Genomic DNA, 15265 nt, shown 5'->3' on the forward strand with positions numbered 1-15265 from the left:
GGCATTCCATAAGTAAACACTAGACAGCAATAGGTTGAATCCGCTGTACAACCAGGCTCAACTATAATGCATTCAGGAAGATGGACACATACACATGAATTAAGGGACCAAGCAGTCTGAACGTCTACAAACAGACGGCATAGTGCGTTCCAAATGGCACTCTATTCCCAATACAGTGCATTCCTTCTGACCAGAGACCTATGCAGCGTATAAGGGAAAGGATCCTATTGTGGATAAATCCATAGTCTCTATTGACATCTGATCATAGATGATTACAGGAGGCTTCTTGCTGGAGCAGATACTGTGTCCTCTGACCAATCACAGATGATTACAGGAGGCTCTTGCTAGACAAGATCCTCACTGTGTCCTCTAACCAATCACAGAGTATTACAGGAGGCTTCTTGCTAGACCAGATCCTCACTGTGTCCTCTGACAAATCACAGATGATTACAGGAGGCTTACTGCTGGACCAAATCCTCACTGTGTCCTCTAACCAATCACAGACGATTACAGGAGGCTTCTTGCTAGGCCAGGTCCTCACTGAGTCCTCTGACAAATCACAGATCATTACAGGAGGCTTCTTGCTAGACCAAGTCCTCACTGTGTCCTCTGACAAATCACAGATCATTACAGGAGGCTTCTTGCTAGACCAAGTCCTCACTGTGTCCTCTAACCAATCACAGACGATTACAGGAGGCTTCTTGCTAGGCCAGGTCCTCACTGTGTCCTCTGACAAATCACAGATCATTACAGGAGGCTTCTTGCTAGACCAAGTCCTCACTGTGTCCTCTGACAAATCACAGATCATTACAGGAGGCTTCTTGCTAGACCAAGTCCTCACTGTGTCCTCTAACCAATCACAGACGATTACAGGAGGCTTCTTGCTAGGCCAGGTCCTCACTGTGTCCTCTAACCAATCACAGACGATTACAGGAGGCTTCTTGCTAGGCCAGGTCCTCACTGTGTCCTCTAACCAAACAGATGATTACAGGAGGCTTCTTGCTAGACCAGGTCCTCACTGTGTCCTCTGACCAATCACAGAGTATTACAGGAGGCTTCTTGCTAGACCAAGTCCTCACTGTGTCCTCTAACCAATCACAGACGATTACAGGAGGCTTCTCTAACCAGGGCCTTGTGGAGATAATCAGCAGAACGGAGCACGCCTTGGAGACAGATAGAGATAGAAGCACGTATTGGAGATGGAAGGAAACAGAGACTGCCTGACGTAGCTGCCAACACGTAAACACATACATTTCTTATGAGGTAATGGAGGTTTGATGACTGTGTCCTGATGCCTGAGCGTTAAGGTAATTAATGATGGAAGGGTTTCATGTTGATGGAAGGGTTTCATGTTGATGTAAGGGGTTCATGTGTCATTGTAAATATCAGGTTTAATCACAGCTAGAGGTCAGTTCGGTGAGTGGCAGTTGTCCCAGCTCAGAGGAGAAGAGAAGAGGGTACGGTTCGAAGCTGGAAGTCCTTGTGTGTGTGTGTGTGTGTTAGATGAACTACTAAACTTTGTACAATTAGCAGAGGTTTTCAACTAGTACAGTAGGATGTTTGGTGTTTGTCCGAGCTCAGAAAGGAGACAGACTGTGAGGTGGTTGAGGCTGAAGGTCCTTGTGTGTCTACGGATGGAAGGAACACAACAGGTTGTTTCAGCACCAGCTCCGTTTAGAACGGAGAGCAACACCAGGAGACTGAGAACCTACGGAGAGCAACACCAGGAGACTGAGAACCTATGGAGAGCAACACCAGGAGACTGAGAACCTACGGAGAGCAACACCAGGAGACTGAGAACCTGCGGAGAGCAACACCAGGAGACTGAGAACCTACGGAGAGCAACACCAGAAGACTGAGAACCTACAGAGAGCAACACCAGTAGACTGAAAACCTACGGAGAGCAACACCAGGAGACTGAGAAACTATGGAGAGCAACACCAGTAGACTGAGGACCTACGGAGAGCAACACCAGGAGACTGAGAACCTACGGAGGGCAACACCAGGAGACTGAGAACCTACGGAGGGCAACACCAGGAGACTGAGAACCTACGGAGAGCAACACCAGGAGACTGAGAACCTACGGAGAGCAACACCAGGAGACTGAGAACCTACGGAGAGCAACACCAGGAGACTGAGAACCTACGGAGAGCAACACCAGGAGACTGGGAACCTACGGCTCCGTTTAGAATGGAGAGCAACACCAGGAGACTGAGAACCTACGGAGAGCAACACCAGTAGACTGGGAACCTACGGCTCCGTTTAGAACGGAGAGCAACACCAGGAGACCGAGAACCTATGGAGAGCAACACCAGGAGACCGGGAACCTACGGAGAGCAACACCAGGAGACCGGGAACCTACGGAGAGCAACACCAGGAGACCGGGAACCTACGGAGAGCAACACCAGGAGACCGGGAACCTACGGAGAGCAACACCAGGAGACCGGGAACCTACGGAGAGCAACACCAGGAGACCGGGAACCTACGGAGAGCAACACCAGGAGACCGGAACCTACGGAGAGCAACACCAGGAGACCGGGAACCTACGGAGAGCAACACAAGGAGACCGGGAACCTACGGAGAGCAACACCAGGAGACCGGGAACCTACGGAGAGCAACACCAGGAGACCGGGAACCTACGGAGAGCAACACCAGGAGACCGGGAACCTACGGAGAGCAACACCAGGAGACCGGGAACCTACGGAGAGCAACACCAGGAGACCGGGAACCTACGGAGAGCAACACCAGGAGACCGGGAACCTACGGAGAGCAACACCAGGAGACCGGGAACCTACGGAGAGCAACACCAGGAGACCGGGAACCTACGGAGAGCAACACCAGGAGACCGGGAACCTACGGAGAGCAACACCAGGAGACTGAGAACCTACGGAGAGCAACACCAGGAGACTGGGAACCTACGGCTCCGTTTAGAATGGAGAGCAACACCAGGAGACTGGTATCCTGTGGAGAGCAACACCAGGAGACTGGTATCCTACGGAGAGCAACACCAGGAGACTGGTATCCTACGGAGAGCAACACCAGGAGACTGAGAACCTACGGAGAGCAACACCAGGAGACTGGGAACCTACGGGGAGCAACACCAGGAGACTGGGAACCTACGGGGAGCAACACCAGTAGACTGGGAACCTACGGCTCCGTTTAGAATGGAGAGCAACACCAGTAGACTGGGAACCTACGGAGTGCAACATAGATACCCACGATGACACTCCAACTGCACCAATATACCCACGATGACACTCCAACTGCACCAATATACCCACGATGACACTCCATCTGCACCAATATACCCACGATGACACTCCAACTGCACCAATATACCCACGATGACACTCCAACTGCACCAATATACCCACGATGACACTCCAACTGCACCAATATACCCACGATGACACTCCAACTGCACCAATATACCCACGATGACACTCCTACTGCACCAATATACCCACGATGACACTCCAACTGCACCAATATACCCACGATGACACTCCAACTGCACCAATATACCCACGATGACACTCCTACTGCACCAATATACCCACGATGACACTCCTACTGCACCAATATACCCACGATGACACTCCAACTGCACCAATATACCAACGATGACACTCCTACTGCACCAATATACCCACGATGACACTCCAACTGCACCAATATACCCACGATGACACTCCAACTGCACCAATATACCCACGATGACACTCCAACTGCACCAATATACCCACGATGACACTCCAACTGCACCAATATACCCACGATGACACTCCAACTGCACCAATATACCCACGATGACACTCCTACTGCACCAATATACCCACGGTGACACTCCAACTGCACCAATATACCAACGATGACACTCCAACTGCACCAATATACCCACGATGACACTCAATCTGCACCAATATACCCACGATGACACTCCAACTGCACCAATATACCCACGATGAAACTCCAACTGCACCAATATAACCACGATGAAACTCCAACTGCACCAATATACCCACGATGACACTCCTACTGCACCAATATACCCACGATGACACTCCTACTGCACCAATATACTCACGATGACACTCCAACTGCACCAATATACCCACGATGACACTCCTACTGCACCAATATACCCACGATGACACTCCTACTGCACCAATATACCCACGATGACACTCAATCTGCACCAATATACCCACGATGACACTCCTACTGCACCAATATACCCACGGTGACACTCCAACTGCACCAATATACCAACGATGACACTCCAACTGTACCAATATACCCACGATGACACTCAATCTGCACCAATATACCCACGATGACACTCCAACTGCACCAATATACCCACGATGAAACTCCAACTGCACCAATATAACCACGATGAAACTCCAACTGCACCAATATACCCACGATGACACTCCTACTGCACCAATATACCCACGATGACACTCCTACTGCACCAATATACTCACGATGACACTCCAACTGCACCAATATACCCACGATGACACTCCTACTGCACCAATATACCCACGATGACACTCCTACTGCACCAATATACCCACGATGAAACTCCAACTGCACCAATATAACCACGATGAAACTCCAACTGCACCAATATACCCACGATGACACTCCTACTGCACCAATATACCCACGATGACACTCCTACTGCACCAATATACTCACGATGACACTCCAACTGCACCAATATACCCACGATGACACTCCTACTGCACCAATATACCCACGATGACACTCCTACTGCACCAATATACCCACGATGACACTCAATCTGCACCAATATACCCACGATGACACTCCTACTGCACCAATATACCCACGGTGACACTCCAACTGCACCAATATACCAACGATGACACTCCAACTGTACCAATATACCCACGATGACACTCAATCTGCACCAATATACCCACGATGACACTCCAACTGCACCAATATACCCACGATGAAACTCCAACTGCACCAATATAACCACGATGAAACTCCAACTGCACCAATATACCCACGATGACACTCCTACTGCACCAATATACCCACGATGACACTCCTACTGCACCAATATACTCACGATGACACTCCAACTGCACCAATATACCCACGATGACACTCCTACTGCACCAATATACCCACGATGACACTCCTACTGCACCAATATACCCACGATGACACTCAATCTGCACCAATATACCCACGATGACACTCCAACTGCACCAATATACCCACGATGAAACTCCAACTGCACCAATATACCCACGATGACACTCCTACTGCACCAATATACCCACGATGACACTCCAACTGCACCAATATACCAACGATGACACTCCTACTGCACCAATATACCCACGATGACACTCCAACTGCACCAATATACCCACGATGACACTCCAACTGTCCTACTGTATGTGCAGAACACAGCCTCCCAACTGCTGACTGGGTGATATGACATCATTATCCTGGAAGTTGGTTCCACCTAACACCACAAACACCATGTTCCCCATTACACCCCCCCTCCGTCCAAGCCCCCATTACACTCCCCTTCCTTCCCTCCCCCATTACAACCCCACCCCTCCACCTCATCCACCCCATCCATCCATCCATTCTATCATCATCATCACAGACCTTTAGAAAGGCCTCTAAAATATCTCCTTGCAATATTTCCTTGCATCCAAGCATTCAATCCCTGTGTTGGGTTCCATTGTGCTGAGTGTGAGCCCATGGATGGAGGACAGTCTCTGCCTCTACACATCATTATATGGGCTGGGTGGTGAGCCCATGGATAGAGAGCATTGGGCCAGTAACCGAAAGGTTGCTGGATCGAATCCCGGGCCGACAAGGAAAAAAATATGTTGTTCTGCCCCTGAACAAAGGCAGTTAAGCCACTGTTCCCCGGGCGCCGAAGACGTGGATGTCGATTAAGGCAGACCCCCACACCTCTCTGATTCAGAGGGGTTAAATGAGGAAGACACATTTCAGTTGAAGGCATTCAGTTGTACAACTGACATAGTATCCCCACTTCCTCCTCTACACATCATTATTTAGGCTGAGTGTGAGCCCATGGGATGGAGGACAGTCTCTGCCTCTACATATCATTATTTAGGCTGAGTGTGAGCCCATGGGATGGAGGACAGTCTCTGCCTCTACACATCATTATTTAGGCTGAGTGTGAGCCCATGGGATGGAGGACAGTCTCTGCCTCTACACATCATTATTTAGGCTGAGTGGTGAGCCCATGGGATGGAGGACAGTCTCTGCCTCTACACATCATTATTTAGGCTGAGTGTGAGCCCATGGGATGGAGGACAGTCTCTGCTTCTACACATCATTATGTACTAAACATACTGCACATTCCCTTAATAGGTTGAGAGCTAAACCAATCACAGTGGTCACTCTGTTGATTGGTTACCAGCATCCTGCGTTACTACACACCGGTCCACAACTTTTAGCATCGCGGACTATATTTCTGAGAGTTAGAATCAGAAGGTGTTGTGTTACCTCACAGTGCTGAAGCAGACCTCTTGAACACCTGCTGTGGCTGGGTAGCGTATCACCGCCCTCATACCCCCTTTCTCAGGGGGGACGGAACTTCTTTACTTAGTGTGACCACGCTCGTTTGTCATTAGATGCCGTCTATAATTAACATACAGTAATGAGCTTATTATTTTGTCAGGAGGTACTAAAGCAGCTAGTGTGATGGCAAAAGGCAAAGAGACAGATCCCTAACAGCAATAGATATGGGGCCTGGTCAAAAGTAGTGCACTAAATAGGGAATTAGGGTGCTATTGGGGGCCCCTTCAAAGAGAGTGTTGTGCTGCTGAGCAGTGAACAACCCACAAACGCGCTTTTTAAAGTGAATTTCCCCAGACGTTTGCAGACATAGCATTCATGGTAAAGATGTCGGCTCAAGCGTTAATTCATTTTAAAAGGGCACCTTCACAATGCGTAAACAATGGCCTCAGCCTCTGACTGTAGTTACGTCACAGCCCAATCACTGTGGGTGTAGTTACATTACACCCTATTCCCCATATAGACCCATAAGGTAGTGCACTAAGTAGGGAATAAGGTGCCATTGGGGACACAGTTTCTGACTGACTACATCACAGCTCAATCACTGTGGGTGTAGTTACATTACACCCTATTCCCCATATAGACCCATAAGGTAGTGCACTAAGTAGGGAATAAGGTGCCATTGGGGACACAGTTTCTGACTGACTACATCACAGCTCAATCACTGTGGGTGTAGTTACATTACACCCTATTCCCCATATAGACCCATAAGGTAGTGCACTAAGTAGGGAATAAGGTGCCATTGGGGACACAGTTTCTGACTGACTACATCACAGCTCAATAACAGGGTCTGAGGTACCTTGGTTGCCAGCTGTATCTTTGATGGACACCCCAATGACACAATATTCAGCTGGATCAAAAGGTGCATTAACCTTGTGGTGTCCTGTTACTCACGTATACTGTACGGTCACTGTGCCAATATGCGTTTCATTTGTCACTGTGTTTCAAAAAATAAAATAAAAATAAAAGAATGATTTTCATTTTCCTTCTTCAGTTTGATTAGAATAATGTCACAGTCAAGGGTTTTTCCCAGCTAGCACCTAATGTTCTGAGAACCATATGTTTCCTAGAGCTTGGTAAGAGGGTTCTTGTCCTATGGTTTTTTTGCATACAACCTTCCCACAACTTTCTGGAAATGGTGCAGGATAGTTGCCTGGACTTGGATAATTCTCGGCACATTTAAGGAATTTAACAAACAAAAAAAATGTTATTTTCTTGGTATTTTATTAACAGAACATTTCTTAATTTCGAACATGGTTACTGTCACACCCTGATCTGTTTCATCTGTCCTCCTTATTGTCTCCACCCCCTCCAGGTGTGGCTTATTTTCCTTGGTGTATTTATGCCTGTGTTTCCTGTCTCTCTGTGCCAGTTTGTCTTGTATGTCCAAGCCTACCAGCGGTTTTTCCTGTTTTCCTGCTTTGCCTTTTCTCCTTTTTCTAGTCCTCCTGGTTTTGACCCTTGCCTGTTTCTGGACTCTGTACCTGCCTGCCTGACCATTCTGCCTGCCCTGACCTCCAGCCTGTCTGCCACTCTGTACCTGCCTGCCTGACCATTCTGCCTGCCCTGACCTCCAGCCTGTCTGCCACTCTGTACCTGCCTGCCTGACCATTCTGCCTGCCCTGACCTCGAGCCTGTCTGCCACTCTGTACCTCCTGGACTCTGATCTGGTTTGGACCTTTTTGCCTGTCCACGACCCTTCCCTTGCCTTCCCCTATTGGATTTATTAAACAACTGAAACTCCAACCGTCTGCCTCCTGTGTCTGCGTCTGGGTCTCGCCTTGTGTCACGATAGTTAGATTGAATCACATTTTTGGTAATGTTCTAGGAACGTTCTCCAAATGGTTTGACATTGGGAACGTTCTCCAATAGTACAGAAAACGTTCAGAAACAACCTCTGTGGGAATTTTCAGGTACTTTCGCATAACGTTTCTCACAGGGTTGATCTCAAATTAGTCTGACAACTTTAAGAAGACGTTTCATAAAAACCACAAGAAAACTTTAGTAACTTTCAGAGAACGCTCTAAGAATTTAATTAAAAGCAAACATTAGATTCTCAGCATCAACAAAACTCTCTCTCGATTCTCTATCTTGTTAAGTGTGCTCAGGTGTCGAGCAGTTGCCATACCAGGCGGTGATGCAACCGATCAGAATGCTTTTGATGGTGCAGCTGTAGAACTTTTTGAGGATCTAAGGACCCATGCCAAATCTTTTCAGTCTCCTGAGGGGGAATAGGCTTTGTCGTGCCCTCTTCCCCGATTGTCGTGGTCTGTTTGGACCATGATAGTTCGCTGGTGTCACGCCCTGACCTTAGAGATCTTTTTTATGTCTCTATTTGGTTTGGTCAGGGTGTGAGTTGGGGTGGGTATTCTATGTTCTGTTATATGTATTTCTATGTTTTGGCCGGGTATGGTTCTCAATCAGGGACAGCGGTCTATCGTTGTCCCTGAGAACCATACTTAGGCAGCCCTTTTTTCCACCTGTCTTTGTGGGAAGTTGACTTTGTTTTTGGCACAGAGCCTTTAGCGTCACGGTTTGTTTTGTAGTGTTTATTGTTTTTGTTGGCGTTATAATAATAAAAGGAATATGTACGCTCACCACGCTGCACCTTGGTCCTGTTCATTCGACAGTCGGTGACACCAAGGAACTTGAAGCTCTCAACCCGCTCCACTACAGAACTGTCGATACGAATGGGGGGGCAGGGCATGTTCGACCGTGCTTTTCCTGTAGTGCATGATCAACTCCTTTGTCTTGCTCACATTGAGGGAGAGGTTGTTGTCCTGGCACCACACTGCCAGGTCTCTGACCTCCTCCCTATAGGCCGTCTCCTCGTTGAGGGAGAGGTTGTTGTCCTGGCACCACCCGGCCAGGTCTCTGACCTCCTCCCTATAGGCTGTCTCATCGTTGTCGGTGACCAAGCCTACCACTGTTGTGTCGTCAGCAAACTTAATGATGGCGTTGGAGTCGTGCCTGGCCATGCAGTTATGAGTGAACAGGGAGTACAGGAGAGGACTGAGCACGCACCCCTGAGGGTCCCCTGTGTTGAGGATCAGCGTGGCGGATGTGTTGTTACCAACCCTTACCACCTGGGGGCGGCCCATCAGGAAGTCCAGGATCCAGTTGCAGAGGGAGGTGTTTAGTCTCAGGGTCCTTAGCTTGGTGATGAGCTTTGAGGGCACTACGGTGTTGAATGCTGAGCTGTAGTCAATGAATAGCATTCTCACATAGGTGTTCCTTTTGTCCAGGTGGGAAAGGCAAGTGTGGAGTGCAATAGAGACTGGATCTGATCTCACATCAAAAAATCTAATCAAATGTTATTTGTCACATGCGCCAAATACAACAGACCTTACTTTTTTCATTTTTTTATTTCACCTTTATTTAACCAGGTAGGCTAGTTGAGAACACCTTTATTTAACCAGGTAGGCTAGTTGAGAACACCTTTATTTAACCAGGTAGGCTAGTTGAGGACACCTTTATTTAACCAGGTAGGCTAGTTGAGGACACCTTTATTTAACCAGGTAGGCTAGTTGAGAACACCTTTATTTAACCAGGTAGGCTAGTTGAGAACACCTTTATTTAACCAGGTAGGCTAGTTGAGAACACCTTTATTTAACCAGGTAGGCTAGTTGAGAACAAGTTCTCATTTGCAACTGCGACCTGGCCAAGATAAAGCATAGCAGTGTGAGCAGACAACAAAGAGTTACACATGGAGTAAACAATTAACAAGTCAATAACACAGTAGAAACCAAAGGGGGAGTCTATATACAATGTGTGCAAAAGGCATGAGGAGGTAGGCAAATAATTACAATTTTGCAGATTAACACTGGAGTGATGAATGCTGACTGACAAGCCCTTAACCAACAATGCAGTTTAAATAAAATACCCCCCCCCCAAAAGTAAGAGATAAGAATAATTAAAGATCAGCAGGAAATAACAATAGTGGGGCTGTTTACAGGGGGTACCGGTACAGAGTCATTGCGCAGTGTCGAGGTAATATGTACATGTAGGTAGAGTTATTAAAGTGACTATACATCGATAATAACAGAGAGTAGCAGCAGCGTAGAAGCGCGCGCGAGGGGGGGGGGGGGGTTCAGTACAAATTAATTGTGACATACAGTATGTTTGTTATGGGTTAGCTTGATTGACATGTTACATTTGCCTCTGTGGTGTGGGGTTGAATTTGGGTTCCTCAGTCGGACCACTAAAAGTTCGAACCAGTGTTTGGGCCCATATTCACAACGTGTCTCAGGGTAGGAGTGCTGAACTAGGACCTGTCCGTATCGTCTTATTCCTTCTGAGCTAAAATGCTAAACTGATCCTAGACCAGCAGTCCTACTCTGAGATGCTTTGCGGATAGTATGAGCACTGATGCCTGTGGTGTTGTTCACTGTGCCAAATATGTGTTTGTGATGTTACTGGCTAAGCTTGATTGACACGTGCCATTTGTCACTGTGGTTTCTTTATAGAACGAGCAGTTTCATTTTAATTATTCAGTTGGACAACAACAGTCAGAGCCAAGGGTTTAATGGTGTTACATATGATATATATAATCACTATGGGGTTACATATGATATATAATCACTATGGGGTTACATATGATATATATAATCACTATGGTGTTAGATATGACAGATATAATCTAGGTGAAAGATCAGAGGAATGGAAAACGTGACTGGTTGGCATAAAGGTTAAGGAGAATCACCATTTTCTCACTAAATTCTGAAAAGGAAAACTCCATGCCTGTGCTAATATCAACCATCTTGAACAATGTGAAAAACAGCATTGTTCACCAGCAACTATCGATTGTGATTCACCTTCTTAAATAAACGTGATGTGGGTGAACAGTTTCAGTTTCAACAACAACAACAACAACAATCCTGTTCAGGGTGTTTCTCTTGGCTTTGTTGTGGACCTTTAGAACAGGATTCAAACAGTTAAACCAGGACCAGAACAGGTCTGAAAAACAGATCTGTTCCCCGTAGAGGGAGGAGGAGGAGTGGAGGAGCAGGCAGAGTTACTGAGGAGGAGGAGTGGAGGAGCAGGCAGAGTTACTGAGGAGGAGTGGAGGAGCAGGCAGAGTTACTGAGGAGGAGGAGTGGAGGAGCAGGCAGAGTTACTGAGGAGGAGGAGTGGAGGAGCAGGCAGAGTTACTGAGGAGGAGGAGTGGAGGAGCAGGCAGAGTTACTGAGGAGGAGGAGTGGAGGAGCAGGCAGAGTTACTGAGGAGGAGGAGTGGAGGAGCAGGCAGAGTTACTGAGGAGGAGGAGTGGAGGAGCAGGCAGAGTTACTGAGGAGGAGGAGTGGAGGAGCAGGCAGAGTTACTGAGGAGGAGGAGTGGAGGAGCAGGCAGAGTTACTGAGGAGGAGTGGAGGAGCAGGCAGATTTACTGAGGAGGAGGAGTGGAGGAGCAGGCAGAGTTACTGAGGAGGAGGAGTGGAGGAGCAGGCAGAGTTACTGAGGAGGAGGAGTGGGGGAGCAGGCAGAGTTACTGAGGAGAAGTGGAGGAGCAGGCAGAGTTACTGAGGAGGAGTAGAGGAGCAGGCAGATTTACTGAGGAGGAGTAGAGGAGCAGGCAGATTTACTGAGGAGGAGTAGAGGAGCAGGCAGAGTTACTGAGGAGGAGGAGTGGAGGAGCAGGCAGAGTTACTGAGGAGGAGGAGTGGAGGAGCAGGCAGAGTTACTGAGGAGGAGGAGTGGAGGAGCAGGCAGAGTTACTGAGGAGGAGGAGTGGAGGAGCAGGCAGAGTTACTGAGGAGGAGGAGTGGAGGAGCAGGCAGAGTTACTGAGGAGGAGGAGTGGAGGAGCAGGCAGAGTTACTGAGGAGGAGGAGTGGAGGAGCAGGCAGAGTTACTGAGGAGGAGGAGTGGAGGAGCAGGCAGAGTTACTGAGGAGGAGGAGTGGAGGAGCAGGCAGAGTTACTGAGGAGGAGGAGTGGAGGAGCAGGCAGAGTTACTGAGGAGGAGGAGTGGAGGAGCAGGCAGAGTTACTGAGGAGGAGGAGTGGAGGAGCAGGCAGAGTTACTGAGGAGGAGGAGTGGAGGAGCAGGCAGAGTTACTGAGGAGGAGGAGTGGAGGAGCAGGCAGATTTACTGAGGAGGAGGAGTGGAGGAGCAGGCAGAGTTACTGAGGAGGAGGAGTGGAGGAGCAGACAGAGTTACTGAGGAGGAGTGGAGGAGCAGACAGAGTTACTGAGGAGGAGTGGAGGAGCAGACAGTTACTGAGGAGTGGAGGAGCAGACAGTTACTGAGGAGTGGAGGAGCAGGCAGAGTTACTGAGGAGGAGTGGAGGTGGAGGTAGAGGGAGGGAGGAGTGGAGGTAGAGGAGGAGGAAGTGGAGGAGTGAGGCGGTTGCAGGACAGGTATGTTCAGCCCTGAGGGGCCATGGATCCTCCCGGCTGAGATGGATATGGTAGGCTCCTCCCCAGCTAACAACAAACGTTCCCACAACTTTAGAGAGCGTTCCCTTAAGAGTCTCGTTAGGTAACTAACTCATGTTTTCATAGGAATGTTCCCGTGATGTGTAATAAATGTTCCCATGAGACCATTCCCTTAATATCTAACAGAACTTACCCAGAAAGTGGTTACCATTCCCGTATTAATGTCTAACAGAACCTACCCAGAAAGTGGTTACCATTCCCTTATTAATGTCTAACAGAACTGACCCAGAAAGTGGTTACCATTCCCTTATTAATGTCTAACAGAACTGACCCAGAAAGTGGTTACCATTCCCTTATTAATGTCTAACAGAACTGACCAAGAAAGTGGTTACCATTCCCTTATTAATGTCTAACAGAACTGACCCAGAAAGTGGTTACCATTCCCTTATTAATGTCTAACAGAACTGACCCAGAAAGTGGTTACCATTCCCTTATTAATGTCTAACAGAACTGACCCAGAAAGTGGTTACCATTCCCTTAATGTCTAACAGAACTGACCCAGAAAGTGGTTACCATTCCCTTATTAATGTCTAACAGAACTGACCCAGAAAGTGGTTACCATTCCCTTATTAATGTCTAACAGAACTGACCCAGAAAGTGGTTACCATTCCCTTATTAATGTCTAACAGAACTGACCCAGAAAGTGGTTACCATTCCCTTATTAATGTCTAACAGAACTGACCCAGAAAGTGGTTACCATTCCCTTATTAATGTCTAACAGAACTGACCCAGAAAGTGGTTACCATTCCCTTAATGTCTAACAGAACTGACCCAGAAAGTGGTTACCATTCCCTTATTAATGTCTAACAGAACTGACCCAGAAAGTGGTTACCATTCCCTTATTAATGTCTAACAGAACTGACCCAGAAAGTGGTTACCATTCCCTTATTAATGTCTAACAGAACTGACCCAGAAAGTGGTTACCATTCCCTTATTAATGTCTAACAGAACTGACCCAGAAAGTGGTTACCATTCCCTTATTAATGTCTAACAGAACTGACCCAGAAAGTGGTTACCATTCCCTTATTAATGTCTAACAGAACTGACCCAGAAAGTGGTTACCATTCCCTTATTAATGTCTAACAGAACTGACCCAGAAAGTGGTTACCATTCCCTTAATGTCTAACAGAACTGACCCAGAAAGTGGTTACCATGTCCTCAGTACTAAATATATCAATGTTCTAGACATGTTAAATGATGAACATGAATGTGTCCAGTTTTCTGTTGGTTAGGAGAATATTCCATCAACGTCCCCATAAAAATAAACAGAACATGGTTGACATGTTCCCAGTTCATGGGAACATTGCAGGAACATTTCTGTGTATCAGTTTTTAGGACGTTGGCTTATGGACCCAAAGAAACGTTTAATTACACCACATCTTGTTACTGTTGCCGAGCCAATCGAGGCCCTGATTGGTGAACCACTGATCCATTCATGGCTCTTCGTATATTTGACATACATGATGATAGAGGCACCACAGGGCTCTACACCACAGAGCGACAGTAGGGGCACCACAGGGCTCTACACCACAGAGCGACAGTAGGGGCACCACAGAGACAGTAGAGGCACCACAGGGCTCTACACCACAGAGCGACAGTAGGGGCACCACTGGGCTCTACACCACAGAGAGACAGTAGGGGCACCACTGGGCTCTACACCACAGAGAGACAGTAGGGGCACCACTGGGCTCTAGACCACAGAGAGACCGTAGGGGCACCACATAGACAGAAGGGGCACCATTAGGCTCTACACCACAGAGAGACAGTAGAGGCACCACAGGGCTCTACACCACAGAGAGACCGTAGGGGTACCACATAGACAGAAGGGGCACCATTAGGCTCTACACCACAGAGAGACCGTAGGGGCACCACAGAGAGACAGTAGGGGCACCACTAAGGCTCTACACCACAGAGAGACAGTATGGGCACCACTGGGCTCTACACCACAGAGAGACAGTAGAGGCACCACAGGGCTCTACACCACAGAGAGGCAGTAGGGGCACCACAGAGAGACAGTAGGGGCACCACAGAGAGACAGTAGGGGCACCACAGAGAGACAGTAGGGGCACCATTACACTGATTGCCTATTACACCTATTGCCCCTCCACACCTACCTGTGGGTTGTCAGTGTCCCATTGGTCACCATCTTTAATTTTTTATTATTTTGACCTTTAAGTAGTTAAAAACTAATTCTTATTTTACAATAACGGCCTACCACGGAC

This window comes from Oncorhynchus kisutch, linkage group LG4, assembly GCF_002021735.2.
Source record: "Oncorhynchus kisutch isolate 150728-3 linkage group LG4, Okis_V2, whole genome shotgun sequence".
Lineage (NCBI taxonomy): Eukaryota > Metazoa > Chordata > Actinopteri > Salmoniformes > Salmonidae > Oncorhynchus > Oncorhynchus kisutch.